General features: G+C 36.7%; 1 pseudogene; it reads left to right on the forward strand.

Annotated features, from left to right (window-relative positions):
- Positions 1-8,735: 8,735 nt before the first annotated feature.
- Positions 8,736-13,417, forward strand: LOC127690822 (sorting nexin-15-like; annotated as a pseudogene).
- The last annotated feature ends 5,926 nt before the right edge of the window (positions 13,418-19,343 follow it).

Here is a 19,343-nt window from a genome sequence, read left to right on the forward strand (position 1 = left end):
CAAAACTCTCAATTACCATAGATGAAGAAACTAAGATATTCCACGACAAAACCAAGTTTACCCAATATCTATCCACAAACCTAGCCCTACAATGGATAATAGGAGGAAAACACCAATAAAAGGAGGGAAACTCCACCCTGGAAAAAGCAAGATAGTAACCGTCTTTCATCAAACCCAAAAGAAGATAGCCAATCAAATTTTAAAAATAACATCAAAAATGACAGGAAGTGATAATCACTATTCCTTAATATCTCTTAACATCAATGGGCTCAATTCCCCAATAAAAAGACATAGACTAACAGACTGGATACGTAAACAGGACCCTACATTTTGCTGCATACAGGAAACACACCTCAATGTCAAAGACAAATACTACCTTAGAGTAAAAGGCTGGAAGACAATTTTACAAGCAAATGGGCTCAGAAAACAAGCCGGAGTAGCCATTCTAATATCAGATAAAATTGATTTTCAAACCAGAGTCATCAAAAGAGACTCTGAGGGACACTTCTCACTGGTCAAAGGATAAATACACCAAGAAGAACTCTCAATCCTGAACATCTATGCTCCAAATGCAAGGGCACCCTCATTCATAAAACAAACTTTACTAAAACTCAAAGCACACATTGCACCTAACACAATTATTGTGGGTCACTTCAACACTGCACTTTCCTCAGTGGACCAATCAGGAAAACAGAAACTAAACAGGGACACAGTGAAACTAATTGAAGCTTTGGACCAATTAGATTTAACAGATATGTATAGAACATTTTATCATAAAGCAAAAGAATATACCTTTTTCTCAGCACCTCATGGTACCTTTTCCAAAACTGATCATATAATTGGCCACAAGACAGACCTCAACAAATATAAACAATCAAAATAATCCCATGCCTCCTATCAGATCACTATGGAGTAAAAGTGGTCTTCAATAGCAACAAAAACAACCAAAAGCCCACATACATGTGGAATATGAACAATATTCTACTCAATGATAACTTGGTCAAGGAAGAAATAAAAAAAGAAATCAAAGACTTTTTAGAATTTAATGAAAATGAAGACACAACATACCAAAATCTATGGGACAAAATGAAAGCAGTGCTAAGAGGAAAACTCATAGCCCTGAGTGCCTCCAAAAAGAAAATGGAGAGAGCATACACTAGCAGCTTAATGACACACCTGAAAGCACTGGAACAAAAAGAAGCTATTTCACCCAGGAGGAGTAGAAGGCAGGAAATCATCAAACTCAGGGCTCAAATCAATCAAGTAGAAACAAAGAGAACAATACAAAGAATCAACAAAACCAGGATCTGGTTCTTTCAGAAAATCAACAAGATAGATAAACCCTTAGCCAGATTTACCGAAGGGCACAGAGACAGTATCTAGATTAAGAAAATTAGAATTGAAAAGGGAGATACAACAACAGAAACTGAGGAAATTCAAAAAATCATCAGATCCTATTACAAATGCCTATACTCAACACAACTGGAGAATCTGGAGGAAATGGACAGTTTCCTAGACAGATATTAGATACCAAAATTAAATCAGGATCAAATAGATCATCTAAACAGTCCCATAACTCCTAAAGAAATAAAAGTGGTCATAGAAAGTCTCCCAACCAAAAGAAGTATGGGACCAGATGGCTTCAGTGCAGAATTCTGTCAGATCTTATAAGGACAGAGAAAAAGGAGGGAGGTGATTGGAGAATGGATGAAGAGAAGAAAGTTTATGGGACATATGGGGAGGGATCCGTGAAAGGGGAAATCATTTGGAATGTAAACATAGAATATAGAAAATAAAAATAAAAAATAAAAAAAGAAGACCTAACACCAATACTCTTCAAACTATCCCACAAAATAGAAACAGAAGAAACACTACCCAACTCATTCTATGAAGCCACAATTACGCTGATACCAAAACCACCCAAAGATCCAACAAAGAAAGAGAAATTCAGGCCAATTTCCCTTATGAATAGCGATGCAAAAATATTTAATAAAATTCTTGCCCACCGAATCCAAGAACACATCAAAATGATCATCCACCACGATCAAGTAGGCTTCATCCCAGGGATGCAGGGATTGTTCGATATAAGGAAATCCATCAATGCAATCCACTACATAAACAAACTCAAAGAAAAAAACCACATGGTCATTTCATTAGATGCTGAAAAAGCATTTGACAAAATTTAGCATCCTTTCATACTAAAGGTCTTGGAAAGAACAGAATTTCAAGGCCCACACCTCAACATAGTTAAAGCAATATATAACAAACCTGTAGCCAACATCAAACTAAATGGAGAGAAATTTGAAGCAATCCCACTAAAATCAGGAACTAGACAAGGCTGTCTTCTCTCTACATATCTTTTCAATATAGTACTTGAAGTCCTAGCTAGAGCAATTAGACAACATAAGGAGGTCAAAGGGATACAAATTGGAAAGGAAGAATTCAAATTATCACTATTTGCAGGTGACATGATAGTCTACTTAAGTGACCCGAAAAACTCCACCAGAGAACTCCTACAGCTGATAAACAACTTCAGCAAAGGGGCTGGTTATAAAATCAACTCAAGCAAATCTGTTGCTTTCCTATACTCAAAGAATAAGCATTCTGAGAAAGAAGTTAGGGAAATGACACCCTTTACAATAGCCACAAACAATATATAGTATCTTGGTGTGACTCTAACCAAACAAGTGAAAGATCTATACGATAAGAACTTCAGGTCTTTAAAGAAGGAAATCGAAGAAGAACTCAGGAAATGTAAAAATCTGCCATGCTCGTTGATCAGCAGGATTAATATAGTTAAAATGACCATCTTGCCAAAAGCAATCTACAGATTCCATGCAATCCCCATTAAAATCCCAACTCAGTTCTTCACAGTGTTAGAAAAAGCAATTCTTAAATTCATCTGGAATAACAAAATACAAAGTTTCTGTAAGGTAAAGGACAATGTCAAAAGGACAAAATGGCAACCAGAAAATTGGGAAAAGATTTTTACCAACCCTACATCTGATAGAGGGCTAATATCTAATAGATACAAAGAACTCAAGAAGTTAGACCCCCAGGGAACCAAATAACCCTATTAAAAAATGGAGTACTGATCTAAACAAAGAATTTTCACCTGAAGAAATTCAGATGGCTGAGAAGCACCTTAAGAAATGCTCAGCATCATTAGTCATTAGGGAAATGCAAATCAAAACAACCCTGAGATTTCAGCTCACACCAGTCAGAATGGCTAAGGTTAAAAACTCAGGAGATCATCCTGTTGGCGAGGATGTGGAGAAAAAGGAACACTCCTCCACTGCTGGTGGGGTTGTAAGATGGTACAACCTCTTTGGAAATCAGTCTGGTGGTTTCTCAGAAAACTGGACATGACACTTCCAGAGGACCCTGTTATACCTCTCCTGGGCATATACCCAAAGGATTCCCTGGCATGCAATAAAGACACATGCTCCATTATGTTCATAGCAGCCTTATTTATAATAGCCAGAAGCTGGAAAGAACCCAGATGTCCCTCAAAGGAGGAATGGATACAGAAAATGTGGTATATTTACACAATGGAATACTAAGCAATTAAAAACAATGAATTCATGAAATTTTTAGGCAAATAGTTGGATCTGGAAAATATCATCCTAAGTGAGGTAACCCAATCACAAAAGAATACACATGGAATGCAATCTCTGATAAGTGGATATTAATTAGTTGAGAAGCTCTGAATACCCAAGTCACAATTAGCATAACAAATGACTCCAAGAAGAAGTAAAGAGAGAGTCCTGATCCTTGAAAGGCTTGATCTAGCATTGGCGGGGAGTACCAGGACAGAGAAAAAGGAGAGAGGCGATTGGAGAATGGGTGGAGAGAAGGTTTATGAGACATATGGGGAGGGGGGAACTGGGAAAGGGGAAATCATGTGGAATGTAAACAAAGAATATAGAAAATAAAAATATATAATAAAAAAAAGAAAAATATTTTCTTTATTATTCTGAGGTATATATGTGTGTGTATCTGTGTATGTTTATATTTTTCCATTTAATAAGTTAAAAATAATAAACTTTACTTATTGTCTTGGCAAATATTTCTTTGATTGCTAATAAAAATGGAATTTTCTTCATTGCCTCATTATATTGTCTATGTTTTAGACTATTTATGTTATGGATTATTTGTTTTTCTACTTATTTATTCTTATTAAAAATGATAGAACTAGCTTCCAGTAAAACTAGTGTTTTAAGCCAAGATCACCAGACTTTAAGGGGGTTATGCCACATGTTTTATCATCTGTAAAACTCATAGAGATGCTGGACTGTCAATATCATAATGCTGTAATTATTTAAGTATATACGCAAGAATAATCCTCGAGAGTATGCCTGGGTGGTAGAATCCTTGTCTAGCATACACGGGAAAGGTTCCATCCCACATAATAAATATTGATGAGAATGTCATCATTATTTTGCTAGTTTACACAAGTATCTTGATTATTCATAAAGTAGCAAGCAAAGCCACCACCTTTATTTGGTTCCTGTGTGTAGGAGGTACATTATTACTTTACTGTTGACCATTGTCTTAAATAGTGATTCTTAGTATAAACTTTTAGAGTTTAAAAATGTCAGGAAACTTTTTGGTTTTTCTTCAAATCAATTTTGTTTTGTTTTGCTTTCCAGAATTGACACATCGATCTCATGCTTTGTAAAACCAAAATTCCTATATTTAATGAGAGAGAGACTAGTGTAGACCAGTTCTCTATGTAGCTAAGGATGATTTGAACTTCTGATTCTCCTGTTACAACTCACAGAGAACTAGGATTACAGATGTATGCTACCATGTCTCTTTTATGTGGTACTGGGGATTAAACCCTGAGTTCTCTACCAGCAAATCTGTATCCCCTGCTCAGTCGCTGACTTTTCTTAAATAATTGAGTTTCTAAATCTGTAGATAATGATTTGTAGATTTCTATTTAAATGATGCTGCTATATTTTGATATATGGCTTTTAGAAACACCCCAGTCAAATTAAAGTGGCTTGCTTTTTTTTTTTTTTTTCTCGAGACAGGATTTCTCTGTGTAGCATTGGCTATCCTGGAACTCACTCTGTAGACCAGGCCAGCCTCGAACTCAGAAATCTGCCTGCCTCTGCCTCCCAAGTGCTTGGATTAAAGGTGTAAGCCACCACCACCCGGCAAAGTGGTTTGCTTTGTTCATTCTGAGTATTAATTGTTTTTGTTGTGTGGAGATCGTTTTGTTTTGTTTTGTTTTGCTGCTGTGTCTTAGCGAGAACTCATTTTTATCATCAATAAGGCTTCAGGCCTCACTTAGATCATCCCTTAACACACTCATCAGTCTCTTGTCATGTTATTTATTATCAGTTTTTTCATGTCATTTTGAAATGATGATGAAATCTAGATTAACATTTTGTAAAAACTGATCTGTTTCATGGAGAACACAGTTTCACGCACACCATCTGTGTTACTGGTTATCAGTTCGACATTTCTTTTGAAGTTCGTGTTTCATCTCCCTTCTTCCCTTTCACTCTTTATTTTAATTTTCTGTAGTTTTATTTAGTTGGTTTTTGAATAATTTTAAAAGCATAAAATTTCATGTCTCTATACTTCATTTGAAACAAGTTCATTATCATTATTATAATTACTACTACTATATTTGGTACTGGGAAATCAAACCCAAGACCCTATATATTCAAGTCAAGCCATTCTACCATTGAGCTACAGTTCCATGCTCTCACTGTTCTTACTTTTAAAACAAAGAAAGTATTTTATTAATTCTTTGAGAATTTGAAACATGAAATTCTCCTCGATATACTCCTTACTTCTCCCCTACCATTTTGCTAACTTCATGTCTACCTTTTTACTTTTTTGTAACCCACTGTGACTACTTTGTGCTTCCCATAATACTCTCACAGGTGTGTGGCCATCCACTGAGGCATTGCTAACTTAACACTGGTCACACCCTTGAAGACAGTGACTCTCCCTCCTCTGGGAGCCATAAACTGTCAGTAGATCTTTAGTTATTCTTGGTCATTAATGCCTACTCCTTCTCCTTAATGGGTTCATATTATGTAGGCTACTATGATTGTTATGAGCTCTTGAATGCAGTGGTTATCATATATAACATATAAAATATAATGTGAAACTATTAAATATTTCTTTGACTTTTTATTTTCCCAGTCTCTTCAATAAGGCATTACCCAAAATATTTGATTTTATTCTTTTGCATTTTCTTTCTACTTATTTTCTTCCACTTTTCATGTGAGACAATGTCAAAGTATTCTAAGTGTTGTTTTTTTCCTTTTCTTTCTTTCTCTTCCCTTCCTTTATTGCTGATCTACCTGATATTTTCATCCTGTTTGTCTATGCAACTGCAGGCTTAGAAAGTTCTCACTCCTGGACTATCCATCAAGTGTTGGAGCTAGCCTAAAAATTAAAACATTCAGATCCAGTCTCTGGAGTATAATTTGGTTTATGCAGCACAGTTGTTCCCAAAGTGAATCCATAATTAATAGGAATTAAATGAGAATTAATTTAATTAATCTCTTTATTAAGGAATTGACTCTTCTATTAGTGTTTTTTTTTTTTTACAGACAATAATGTTTTGACATCTCCAAAAAAAGAAAATAGAATGAAATATTTTCCATGTTAATTTGATCTGGGACCATTTTGAGACAATATTTTTCCATATAACAGATTGTGCAAAGAGCTCATTCATATTATTATAGGTGCTGGGGTTTGGGGATCCTGTGAGACTCAAAAGTGGAGACAAAGAATGACCTCTGAATTTGTCTACATGAATCGGGGAAAAAATGACTGTGAGATAAGCCACAAGCAAATCAAAAAGTGTGTGTGCATGTGTGTGTGTGTGTGTGTAGAGTACTATTTAAACTATAAATTATATAGTATCAAAGTAATATTAAACATTTTGTTTTGATGGGATTTTTGTTTCACATGTATAATGAATTATTGCATAGAGAATGACTACTAGAAGATTTAAAAGAAACATAATATTTTGTAAAACAGAAATATAGTATAAAATGTAAAAAAATACTACTGGACTGGATTTTAATGCTTAAATATTTGAAACTCATGCCTTACATTTCTAGGAACTAACTATCTCATTGGCAGTGTAAAATATTCCACAAACTCAATCATCCTCACTTTTGATATTACTGAAGATATACTAATATGATAATTTTTATATTTGATAAACATAGATATCACTAGAACTGACTAAAAGCTGGTAGAAGTCAAACCTGGGATGAAAAAAAAAACCTATCTTCAATCCAAAGACTCTTTATTTCAAATATAAAATATTGCTAGTATATTTGTTTTAATTTTTGGCGTGGTTTCAATATGTAGAAGATAATTCTTTATAAAAATATCTTTATCCTAGCACAAAAAATGTAACAAAAATACACACACATAGTCTAGTTATTATCCCATATTCTTTTGTAAATTATTAGGCAAGTTTCTTTCTTGCATACCAGGCACTGTTGTTCATAGCAGCTCATAGCCATCCCACAGGACTTAATGCTAAGAAATTGACATAAGGACAATGTCAATAGCAAACTGTAAATTTATTGACATCCATTTTTTCCACTACAGTGCATTAAATCCATCTGTCATCAATCCTTAGTTTAAGTGATGATCCCTCAGTTATTTCCTGCCAGGATGACCTTGACATCTTCAGTGTGTGCTTGGTCAGGCAGTTTATGAAACCTCTTGTTTATCCCTGTTGATGTTCTTAGACTCAGTATACATTTTGAGGAAAAGCACCAAAGAAGTACTGGCACTTCTGTGTCATATGATCTGAGGATAACATGTAAATGTGGTAGATGGTGTTACCCTTGATCACTTGGTAAACGTTATGTCTGCTTTGAATATGTATTAAAAGAATAATTTTTCTCTTTTCTGATTATATTAGATGTGACTTATCACCTCCAACATATATGAAAGGAGCAAGGGGTCTAGCAAAGAAATTGAAAACATCCTAAAACCTCTTTTTTGATAACTGAATATACCAAGAAAGATGCATAGGTTGATGTATAAGTCTCTTTAGTATTTCATCTATTATTAACAAATTGCATGCACATCAGTTATTACTATTATGTTCTAGAAATGATGGTCCTTATTTTTCATTCATCTCAGTCACTGCAATTTCTCTTGAAGCAAAAATTTCCACTTTTGCCCCACTTTTTGCTTATTTGGAATAAGTGTTTTCAAGTCCTCAGTTAAATGCTTTCTTTTTATAAAATTTTCCTTGGACATAGTGTCTCTTAACAGCAATAGAACAGTGACTAAGGAAAAAGTTGGTATCAGCAAGATATTGATATGACAGGCCTAACCATACTGATTTGTTGAAATGTGGACTATGGGACTTTGAATTAGGAAAGCAGTTCAACCCTGTAAAGGGGACTTAATGATCAAGGAAGACAGTGGTACTGAGAACAATGTTAATTATGATGGCCTGGATCAAGAAACTTCAGAGGAAGAATACTAGTAAAGGCTTAGAGACCATTGCTCATAGTGTGTCAAACAGTTATGCTGCTTTTTGCCTTTATCCTACAAATATGTCTGAGGTTTAACCAAAGAGTTTTGGATTAATGGTTTTGGGCAGAGGAGATTTTAAGACAGTCCAGAATTGATGTTGTTACGTAGTGAGTAGTAATCACTGTTTGTTACAGGATATTTGATTGCTTTATAGAAAACTCATTGTTTGCAAAATATAAAAGCTTAAGTAGATGTCAGATGCAGTTAGGTATGTCCTGAAGGTATGTAGTTTGGGTGTGCCTCTAAAAGTCTCCATAGATAAGTATGCTGAAGAATGGAAAGTATCTACCTGTTTTAAGACAAGTGGTTTAGAAAAAGCCTTGTGGTCTTTGCTGTATGACCAGAGCCAAAGTCAGCCAGATGATCTTGAGCTACACCACCATGAAGGTGAAATGGTTTGGGTGGCTATTTACTTTGCTTGGACAGTGACAGGTTTTAGCCTGCCAAGTATATGGGAGAAGCTAGACTTCTTTTACAGCAATTGGACCTTTGAAAGATCTTTTTGTTTGGAAGATCCTTCATGGAAGGAGTGCTCGATAATTTAAATGGATCCATATTACATCTGTAATAAAAAGGAACATTATGGAAAGAGAAATATAAAATGTATAGCTTGAGGAGCTAAGGGGGACCAGGAGCTATTAATAGCTCTAAGTGAAGTGCTAAAGCAGATAAAAAGTTTTGAAGAAGCCTGATGCTAATAGAATAAAGAGAATGGTGACCTCAAGGCAAGAACCCACCCAGCTAAGCTTCCAGCTGTGAAAATGTATTAAAACAAAAGCTTAAATAGTGAAGAAAACAATCAACAATAGAAAGATGATACAAAATAATGAAAGATGGTACAAGTTCTAGACCTCTCAAACAGCAGAGCTTGACAGCTTTAGCCATTTGGTTTTGGCTGTAGAGTCAAGGATACAAGAAAAGTATTGGAAAATCTCTCTCACAGCGCAGGCGCGCACGCGAGAGAGAGAAAGAGAGAGAGAGAGAGAGAGAGAGAGAGAGAGAGAGAGAGAGAGAGAGAGAGAGAGAGAGAGAGAGAGAGAGAGGTATTACAGTATTACAGTCAACAAAGCTGAAAGTAGTTGGAGATCTGAAGAAATTTATATCAGACATGGAATTACAAAATTTGGAGTTTGCCCTGTTGGGTTTTGTACTTGCTTTGGTCCAATGTTTTCTCCCTATTCTCCTTTTTGGAACAGTAATGCATATTCCAGGCAATTGTGTGTTGGAGATATGTGATCTGCTTTTTTGTTTGATTTTACAGGGGGGGGGGTTGCATTTAATTGATTGCTATGCTTTCAGAAGAGAGTTCAAACTTTGGTTTTAAAACAGCATTTAGACTGAAAGACTGTGGGTATTTTAAAAGTGGACTGAATACATGTTTGCATTATAGTATTGCTATAAGCCTATGGGGCCATGAAAATGGTGGATCGAATGAGAATTCCACCCCCCACACACATATACACAGTCTCATAGATTTGAATGGTCCTCAGGAGTGGCCTATTTGAGAATAATTAGGATGTATAACTTTGTTAAGTAGGTATGGCCTTGGTAGAAGAAATGTATCACTGGTAATAGTCTTTGAGGTTTTGAAAACCTCATGCTAGACCTAGAAACATGTTTGCTGCTGCTTCTTGCCATGAAGATAATGGAATGACCTTAGGAAATTGTTGGCACATTCTCAATTAAATTCGTTCTTTTATAAGATTTGCTGTGGTCATTATATCTCTTCACAGCAATAGACCATTAACTAAGACAGTGTTTAAATATAATAGACTGAAAGCTACTTTATTTAGGGGGTATTACTCAAGGTTATCATTTTTCCTTTGGTCATTCAAAGACTTTCAATTTTGGTCACTGCTGTTGCTTTCAAATTGGTTCCTGAGAGGAAAGATATTTCACTTTCAGACATGGTCTCCTTTTAAAGACCTTTCCTTGCATTTCTAGACATTCTCCATAATTATACATTTTCAAATATGGTTCTTAAATTTTCAATACTGGGAGGATCTCAGAATGTATTTAGAAATACAGATGGGGGGCTCTCACTCTCTCCTTTGGGATACCACATATCTGTACTTATGCATCTATATATACATATTAAAAATATAAGTTAATACTGAGATTCTCTACTAACATGTCATTACAGGTTCATTTTATGCCATTCTTTGCCTATTTATGACATTTTTGAAGGAAAAAATTGTGACATTCTGATATAATCATATGTTATTTTGTGACTATCTAATATGTGTGTGAAGCAGTTTCAAGATGAATAGCCTGCCCTTCTTTGAGGAGCATTTTTGCACATCAGAAACTGTGCTTTCCCTCTCCCAGCTTTATGGTTGTCTACTAAAAAAAGTCAGTGCTTCCTAAAGATAATGAAGCCAGCTATTTTCTTTCTTCCCATCTTTAGTGAGGTTAAGCTGTATATCTGTGATACAGTGGGAGTCATTTATCAAAGTCTATGTTGTATCTTAAGTCTCTGAGACAAACCGATGATACATTGCATTGTGCCATCGGTTGAAACAGTAGGATGTAAGTTTCCAGCTCCAATCTTGGATTGTCTATCATTTCAGATAGACAGCTGCTTCTTATATATGGGGAGGTCTCCTGATCTATGACTTCTTTCTGTATTTGTGGATCCAAAGGAGGATATTTAAACAATAGTCCTCTTGACATGCATTTACTGAATAAGCATATACACACTATTTTCTGTTTGCTCCGTCAATTCTGGTTTTTTTTTTATTTTTTTCCTTTTTTTTTATTCGATATATTTTTTATTTACATTTCAAACGATTTCCCCTTTCCTAGCCCCCCCTCCCCCCACTCCCAGAAAGTCCCAGCTCAATTCTGTTTTTTTAACTAGTTCCTAAGAATTAGATATTTTCATTTTCTCTCTGGACTGATTTACATTTATTTCAAATGTTTTCAAGATACAGCTCAATTAATCTGATTTTACATTCAAACCCAAGCATATTCCTTCACATTTAGTGTGCGAAGCTTCCAAGTATTTATTCCTAATTTACTCAATCCTCTGTAACTTTTTTTCCACATTTTTACATTTACATATGCTCTGAATTTGAACACGTTGGCAAAGCATTTTTCTTAGAAAGTCGAATATCATTTTCTACGAATAAAAGTATGAATCAAACTTTATAGTTGATCTTTCATTATAAAATATTTTTCTTTCTTTGCTACATTTGAATTTCTAGTTGCAAGTTATTTTGTATTCTGGAAAATTTGTATTTCTTGTTGAATTTTCTGTTAGGAATATAATTTGCGTTTTGTGTGACATCCTTTTGATTTCTTATTTTTTTAAAGTATTGTTTTTAATATCCCTACCCAAATAATAAAAAAGTAAAATTGCTGTTTACCAAGACAGTGCTTGTAATTTTAAAAATGAATTATATCTTTTCATCAAGACTGAATACATGCTAAACCTCACCACTAATTATTAATCTACCATAAGCTGATAGAACAGCATCCTTCAAGATGCAACACAAACAGGATTGTACAATGTGTATACTTGGGCACTGAGTTCACTTAGCACAGAACCTTGGAGATTAATCCAAATTGTTCTCAAGAGTTTTTTTCTTCTTTTGTTAGATTCCATTATAAAAATGTAGCTTCTTTAAATTGATTGAAGAATATTTCTTTTGCAAGCCTGGAAATCTGGAATAGAACTGCTATAAATATTCATGAATTAATTTTTGTATAAATACAACTTTTTAGTGTTTCTGAGGTATACATTCTCAATAAAAGAAGAACTATTGGAAGAAATTGGTTTTAGAGGTGAAATATCCTAAACCTCTTGGGCGTAAAGTACAAAATTACATATTTAAATAGGTTTTAGTCTGACTTGATGTTAAATTTCTTGATTAGATACCTAACAAAGTATTTGAAAAGTCTTGTTACAGCTGTGGTAACAAATAATCTAATGAGAAACATTGTTGAGACAGAGTGCTCTGGGTTAAACTGTCAGAATACAGCATAGATTTGCATCTATTCGAGCAATTGACATATTAGGAAGCAGATTTCACACCCTACCAATATTGTATGAAGACATCTCCAGGTGTTCCTCACTTCTACTAGATCTTAATATTACCCCTGTTTAAAAATATATTCTTTTAGGCTTTCATGTCGCACCAGGCAAAGGACGACTTCCTGCCACATTACACAGTCTTGGACCCTAGACCCACCTCAAGGGTTGCAGAATACAGTAACTGCTCAGTTCATCTCAAGGAAGGGCCCAGAGGATATGTCTGGAAATAATACAGTCATTTCTGTAAGCTCCATGGGGACTTGGTCTGTACGCACCACAACCTCTTTTGTAGCTTAAAGGAGTGTCTGGCTTTCTCCTGTGCCCAGGAGTTTGGTCGGTTTGAACCCTCTGTGATCGAGGAACAGCACAAGGGTACAGAGGACTTTCTGCACTTCACAGTACCCAGCACCAAGGAAGCTTCCATCTCCCCAGCTCGAGGTCTCCTCTCTGAAGCTGAACTTACCCTTTTCGACCCTTACTCCAAAGAGGGAAAGTACAGGCCCCAGTCCTACCCACACAGGTGAGCTGGTAGCTATAGAGGTACAGTTCAAAAGCCTGGCCCAGGAACCTGGGGAGCCAGTAGGACAGGAGGGGGAAGAAGCTGAGGATAGGGAACCTTCCCTAGCTCACCTCTGTCAGGCCACAGAGCTTATCACTCAAGCCCTGGTGAATGAAAAGGCTGGCACCTATGCTGCAGCTCTCCAAGGCTACCAAGATAGGGTGCTCATCCTACTCCAGGGTGTCTCAGGTGACCCATCTCCTGCCCACTGGGAAGGTGTGAAGAAGGCAGCTGAGTACTTGCAGTGGGCAGAGACCCTTCATGTGCACTTACCCTGAGGGGTGGACCCTTCCTGGGATGCCAGGCTCCTCCACTCCTGTCCTGGGGACATGACCTTGTTCCCAGCTCCTATGACTACCAGGCACCACATAGGTATTAACTGGATCAAGTATGAGAAAAGCAAAGGCTTCTCATATCTGACCAGACTGCCTCCTTGGAATCAGACTTGAACTTCTGGTCCTGCCTATCTGTTTTATGTGAGTGACATCTGGGCCACTAATCTGTCAGTTCACCTGTCTAGAGCCAGGCTCACTGCCTTGTTTTGTAAGGAACCAGAGGGTGTTTCTATTTTGTCTTCCTTCCTTCCTTCCTTCCTTCCTTCCTTCCTTCCTTCCTTCCTTCCTTCCTTCCTTCCTTCCTTCCTTCCTTCATCTTTCCTTTTTTTGGAATCTTTGACTAGTGAAAAATTTATAAAATTTAAATATGTGGGAATAAAACATGTCTGAACACACACAAAAATTCTTTTAAATGGGTACTGATGCTTTGTTATTGCTTTATTTTGAATTTGCATGATGTCTTGTATCAGTCAACCTGCTTTCCTGCTCTGATTTGTCATTCTCATATCTTCATTGATGACATCCATTCAAGTCCTTTATGATTTAAAATCAATGACTAATTTTCCCAGGAGTTTCACCTTTACAGAAAATCCCACCAAATCCAGCAAGCATGCACACTATCTTAACTCCTCAATCATCTTTTTTAGAAAATTTGTGTAAGCGTCAATTGTCAACTTCACAGAAACTAGGATCACCTTGCAGATGGGCCTCTTGGCATAAATGTGCTGGATGATTTTGATTATGTTCATTGTAGTGTGAAAATCTGCTCACTAAGAGTAGTGTGATTACCTGGGCAGGCAATGTGGACAGGATAAGAAGGAGAGAGTGGGCTGAGCACTGGCTCGTGGACACGGCTCTCTTCTGCCTGCTTGTGTAATGTGCCCAGCTGCTTTAAGCTCTGGTTGCCTTGACCTCCTTCTTTGTGGTTGACTGTACCTTTAGGCATGAACTGAAGTTGGTTTTGTTAGAGAATTTTACTACAGTAACAGGGAAAGAAACTAAAAAGACATGTTAGAAGGACAATATGATATATTTTTATTAACCAAAATCCACAGCTTATGTAAAGATTTATTCTTTATATAGGTATGTACAAGAATAAATGTACAACATCATATATCCATCTAACAATATCAAACAGAATAACACATGTTCACACATAATCTTTCCCTAGTACAAAATTGTGATGGACATGGTGATCTTTACACTGTCTGCACTTTTTCTTTTTCCAGAGTCTTATACAGTTGGAATAATTTGTAACATTATTTTAGACTGGCTCCTTTAAATTTTAGAAGTGTATCTATCTCTTAATGGTTTATATCTTTGAAATGCAGAATAATATTTTCTGTGTCATTGTTCACCAAATAATAGCTTGTTTGCTTCCTTGTTTTTAAATTGTTAATGAATCTCCTATAACTTTTGGTGCATAAAATTTGGGGTAGTGTACATTTTCAATACATTCCCACTTATTGTATGAGATAAGAATAACTTGATATCCAACCTTGACAAGGAGTTTGTGAGGAAGAGGAATCTGCATGAGGAATATAGGAATAAAACTTTCAAAATACATATTAAGCCAAATGTAGTGTTATCTAAAAGCAAATGTACCTTTTAACTAAGTTCACTCTTTTATTTCAGAAATGGACATTTGAAAATCAATCATGTAATTTACTACATTAAATGGAAGAATGGAGAAAAATCATATAATCATCTCAGTTTCTCTACAAAACCTAGTGAAGTTTGAAACAAGATATTACCAACAAATGATGAAATGCTCATGCATGTGGTATGTGTGTGTGTATGTGTGTGTATGTGTGGGTATGTGTATGTGTGTGTATGTATATGCATGTATACATGGTCAAGTGCCCACCCATACAAGCACACACATACTCTGCTTGTCAAGTCTTTTTTAATTTGTATATTTACATTATTTTTAAAATATGTGTTTGTATGTGTGTCTATTTTTGATACATACATATGAATCCAGTTTCCTTGAGAAGTCAGAGGATCCAATTACTGACTGTTGTGACCACCTTACACCAGTGTTAAGATACAAGCTGGGGCCCTCTGAAAGAGCAGGAAACACTGATAACCAACGAGCCACTTTCTATCACAGAGTTCATCAGTTTGTGTTTTCACAAAAGATTCTCCAAATTCAGATGATATACAGGAAATTTACATTGCATGGTCAATTGTAATGACTTTGAAAATCGTGATTTCCAAGTTGTAGTAGCAAAAGAGTATCTTCTCACCAGAACAAAGCATGTGTTTCAGAGATATGCATAATCTTTGGGGTAGAATGTTACCTGCCTCAGTCAGGGTTCTCTAGAGTAACAAAAAGTTTGGAATGTCTCTCTCTACTGAGGGAGTTTATTGTGATGACTTGCAGTCTGTAGTCCAACTAACCTAACAATGCTCAGCTGTGAATGGGAAGTCTGAGAACTTAGTAGTTGCTAAGTCCCACGAAGCTAGTTGTCTCAGTTGGTCTTCTGTAGAAGTAGGTTCCAACAGATGTGCTGGCAAGGAATGCAAGCAGGCAATGAAGAACTAATCTTCCTGTTTCCAGTGTTCTTATGTAGGTCTCCAGCAAAAGGTGTGGCCCAGATTCAAGGTATGCACCACCATGCCTGGATCTGGGACTTGCTTTATTCCATGCTGGCCTTGAACTCAGAGATCTCCTTGCCTCAGTCTCCTGGGATTAAAGGCATCTATTACCTTGCCTAGGTCCAAGCTTTTTGTGGTCACTATGTCTCAAGATCTCTATGTCAAGGTCCAGGTCAGAAACTTGTGTCTTCCAACCTCAAGATCTGGATTACAGGTAAGCCTCCAATTCTGGATTGTAGTTCATTCCAAATATAGTCAAGGTGACAACCAGGAATACCCATTTCACTCTACCCAAAAGATGAAAAAGTATCTTTTGGATGAAAAGAAAATCCAGTCAGACCTATGACTATTTTCTCACTTATCTCAAGGATAGAATTGAATCCAGAGTAGAAATGGTGATTTGTCTTTGCAGATGTCCTTGAAGTCTCAGAATTCTTCACAATAATGATTTCCCAAAGGAAGGACATAGGTTCTGTACCATGAGGAGTATGGCTGTGGTCAAAAGGTAGACTTTCCAAGGCTAGAGAGCTGGGAAAATAGCCCAAATATCAGTCATAGACAGGATAGTAATGTGAATTGAGAGGCTGAGACAAAAGTTATCTGTGTGGCTAGATATCTAGAAGTCTAATGTCACTGTACTATACCTGGTCCTCTGCTTCCCACGTACTATATGAAGACTTTGAGGAGGCATACACCGCACTGAATAAGATTCAGGCGGTCCTGGTTGGCTCTTGCTTTTTTTGTGACATGTGCTAAATTAGAGGAAGAAAAATTCAAAATATACGCGTTTTGCAGGCTTAAGTTTGTGAACTATGACCATCTTGAGACCACATACTTAGGTATGATAAGTGCCTGAGTTTCAGAGGAGCCTCAAATCATTGGGAAACTGAAATTGTCATTCAGGCTACAATCTAGGTCAAGGATGTGAGTCAGGAAGCAGGCTAGGTACAGAGACTACTGGCTGGTGGCACCATGGAATCTGAATGTAGAGAATCAATATGTTCTTAACCCTGGAAATATAATCATTTGTTTCTTCAGGCTGTTAGTATGAGTTTATTAGCTTAACACATACTGATAATCCACTGGTTTATTGAGCCCCCACAAAACAAGGCACTGGGGGTCTGGAGCCATGATCCCATCATTGGCTCTCAACTCAATCCCTGAAAGGAGTTTCCAGCCAATCCTGGATTTAGTAGGCTGGAGTTATCTTAGGGATATACCAAGTTGTTAAAAGTAGACCCCAGAAAATTCTATTCATGGGAAGGTGTGAGTGTACACATTTATATCTCTATCCTAACTTGGTTTCTAAAGAATAGGAGAATTTGGGTAGTACCAAATACTTTCCACATCTTGTCAACAAAAATGGGCTCTTGGAACAAAACACTGATATCTAGAATGCATATCAGGGCATTCAAATATAGATCGGCTCTTCTTTTTATGTTATTAATTATCAAAATACAGAAGTCAGTATTTATTGTCCTAAAATTGGAATGGCCCATATGCTGGATTTAAACTTAGAATAAAGTTTGCATATCTGGCTCCCCCTTTCCTCCAAATCTATTCCCCTCTGGGCTGACTTTTTTTTTTTTTTTGTTTGCATTCAACTTGGAAATAGAATGTTTGTGGCTCTGTGGTTCCTCCTGCTTTTTTCTTTTAAGGGAACATTGTAACATACACTTCTATTTTGGACAGAGACCTTCTGTTTTGAACATTTTGGAAAGAGAAAGGCCTGCGGCCCTTTGTCAATTCAACATATGTCATTGTGAAGCAATTTTTATTCTTTAAAGGGGGAATAAGCTTGTTTCTAACTTTTAAGGTGCTAAGAATATCAGGTGGGGATTTCTTTCTTGAGGGTAAAAGTGTGAAGGAAGGATTGGAATTTTAGGAAGAATATTTAGTAGTGAATACATTGGAGAAGGCTGAATACTCCCATATCAGAGACAGGTGTGTACACACAGAAGTCAGGCTGATACATTCCCTTATCAGGAACAGGTATACACACAGCAGATGACAAACTGATATGATCTCATTTAGGGATAGGTGTACACACAATAGAAGGCAGGCTGAGATACTCCTGTATGGGAGAGAGGAACACACAGGAAAAGGAAGGCTGATGGATTCCCATGCCAGGGACAGAAGTACACACAGGAGAAAGCAGGTTGAGGTGCTCCCATGTTAGCAATAGGTGCACACACAGGAGAAGGCTAGCTGAGGTGCTCCCATGTATACACACAGGAGAAGACTAGCAAATGTGCTCCCATGTCAAAGACATGTGTAACACAGGATAAGGAAGCCTGGAGTGCTACCATGTCAGTGACACAGGGGTGCTGAAAAGGAGCAATGACCTTTTACCACCAAAGTGTTAGCATTTCCTCTAGAGGACCACACAATCCAATGCAACGTTCACCATCCACAGATAAGGAAGAGCAATGCTTGCAATTCCTGAACTCGTTCTGTGTTTATATCTCTCTGATTATCAATGGGCAGTGTGTACACTAAAGAGTCCCAGGACTTTAAACCCAAAGGGAAATTACTAGCTGTGGAGACTATGCACACCATAGTGTGTGTGCATTTGTGTGTGTGTGTGTGTGTGTGCACGTGTGCATGTATGCATGCACATTTGTACATTAGTTGTTTGTTCTCTGCTATGTAGTGGGATGATGATGACTATTCTGTGCAGATTAAGTAGGTAATCAAGTAGTATGTACCCAGAAAATATTAAGTGAATAGTTGAAGTTTTTATTATAATTGCTACTATTACACAGAGACTTTTAAAATATGAAAATAAGATCGGCATTCTCTATAAAAGCAACAGACCACCAGATCTCTGAACATCCTTCCCTATTGCCATTTATGTCAGTTTATATAGGGTATGTTTCTCTTTATTCCATTGTTATAATTTCCACCACTCAAGAAATACAATCTATTTATACTTCTAATATCACGTGGTAAATGTGCCAGATACAGCTGTGTGATAGAGAGCCTGTGCCAGTTATATAATGGGTGGGCTCACTTCAGGACACAGACACATAGATGGCTGTAAAATTTGAAGTTGTAACTCAGGCTTTGATTTAGCATCTCTCCTTTGGAAAATGACTGAACTGTTACTGAGATGAGACATGAATTCAGAGGTCCTCACACTCAGAAGTGTCCTCAAGAAGAGTTATTTGATTGAGAGTTGTGTTTCTTCTGCAACATCTTTGACAAGACCACATCTCTGTTCTTTCATTTCCAGGAAGCTGTCTTTCTCAGAGGGTATTCATTTTCT

Source organism: Apodemus sylvaticus, chromosome 8, assembly GCF_947179515.1.
Source record: "Apodemus sylvaticus chromosome 8, mApoSyl1.1, whole genome shotgun sequence".
Lineage (NCBI taxonomy): Eukaryota > Metazoa > Chordata > Mammalia > Rodentia > Muridae > Apodemus > Apodemus sylvaticus.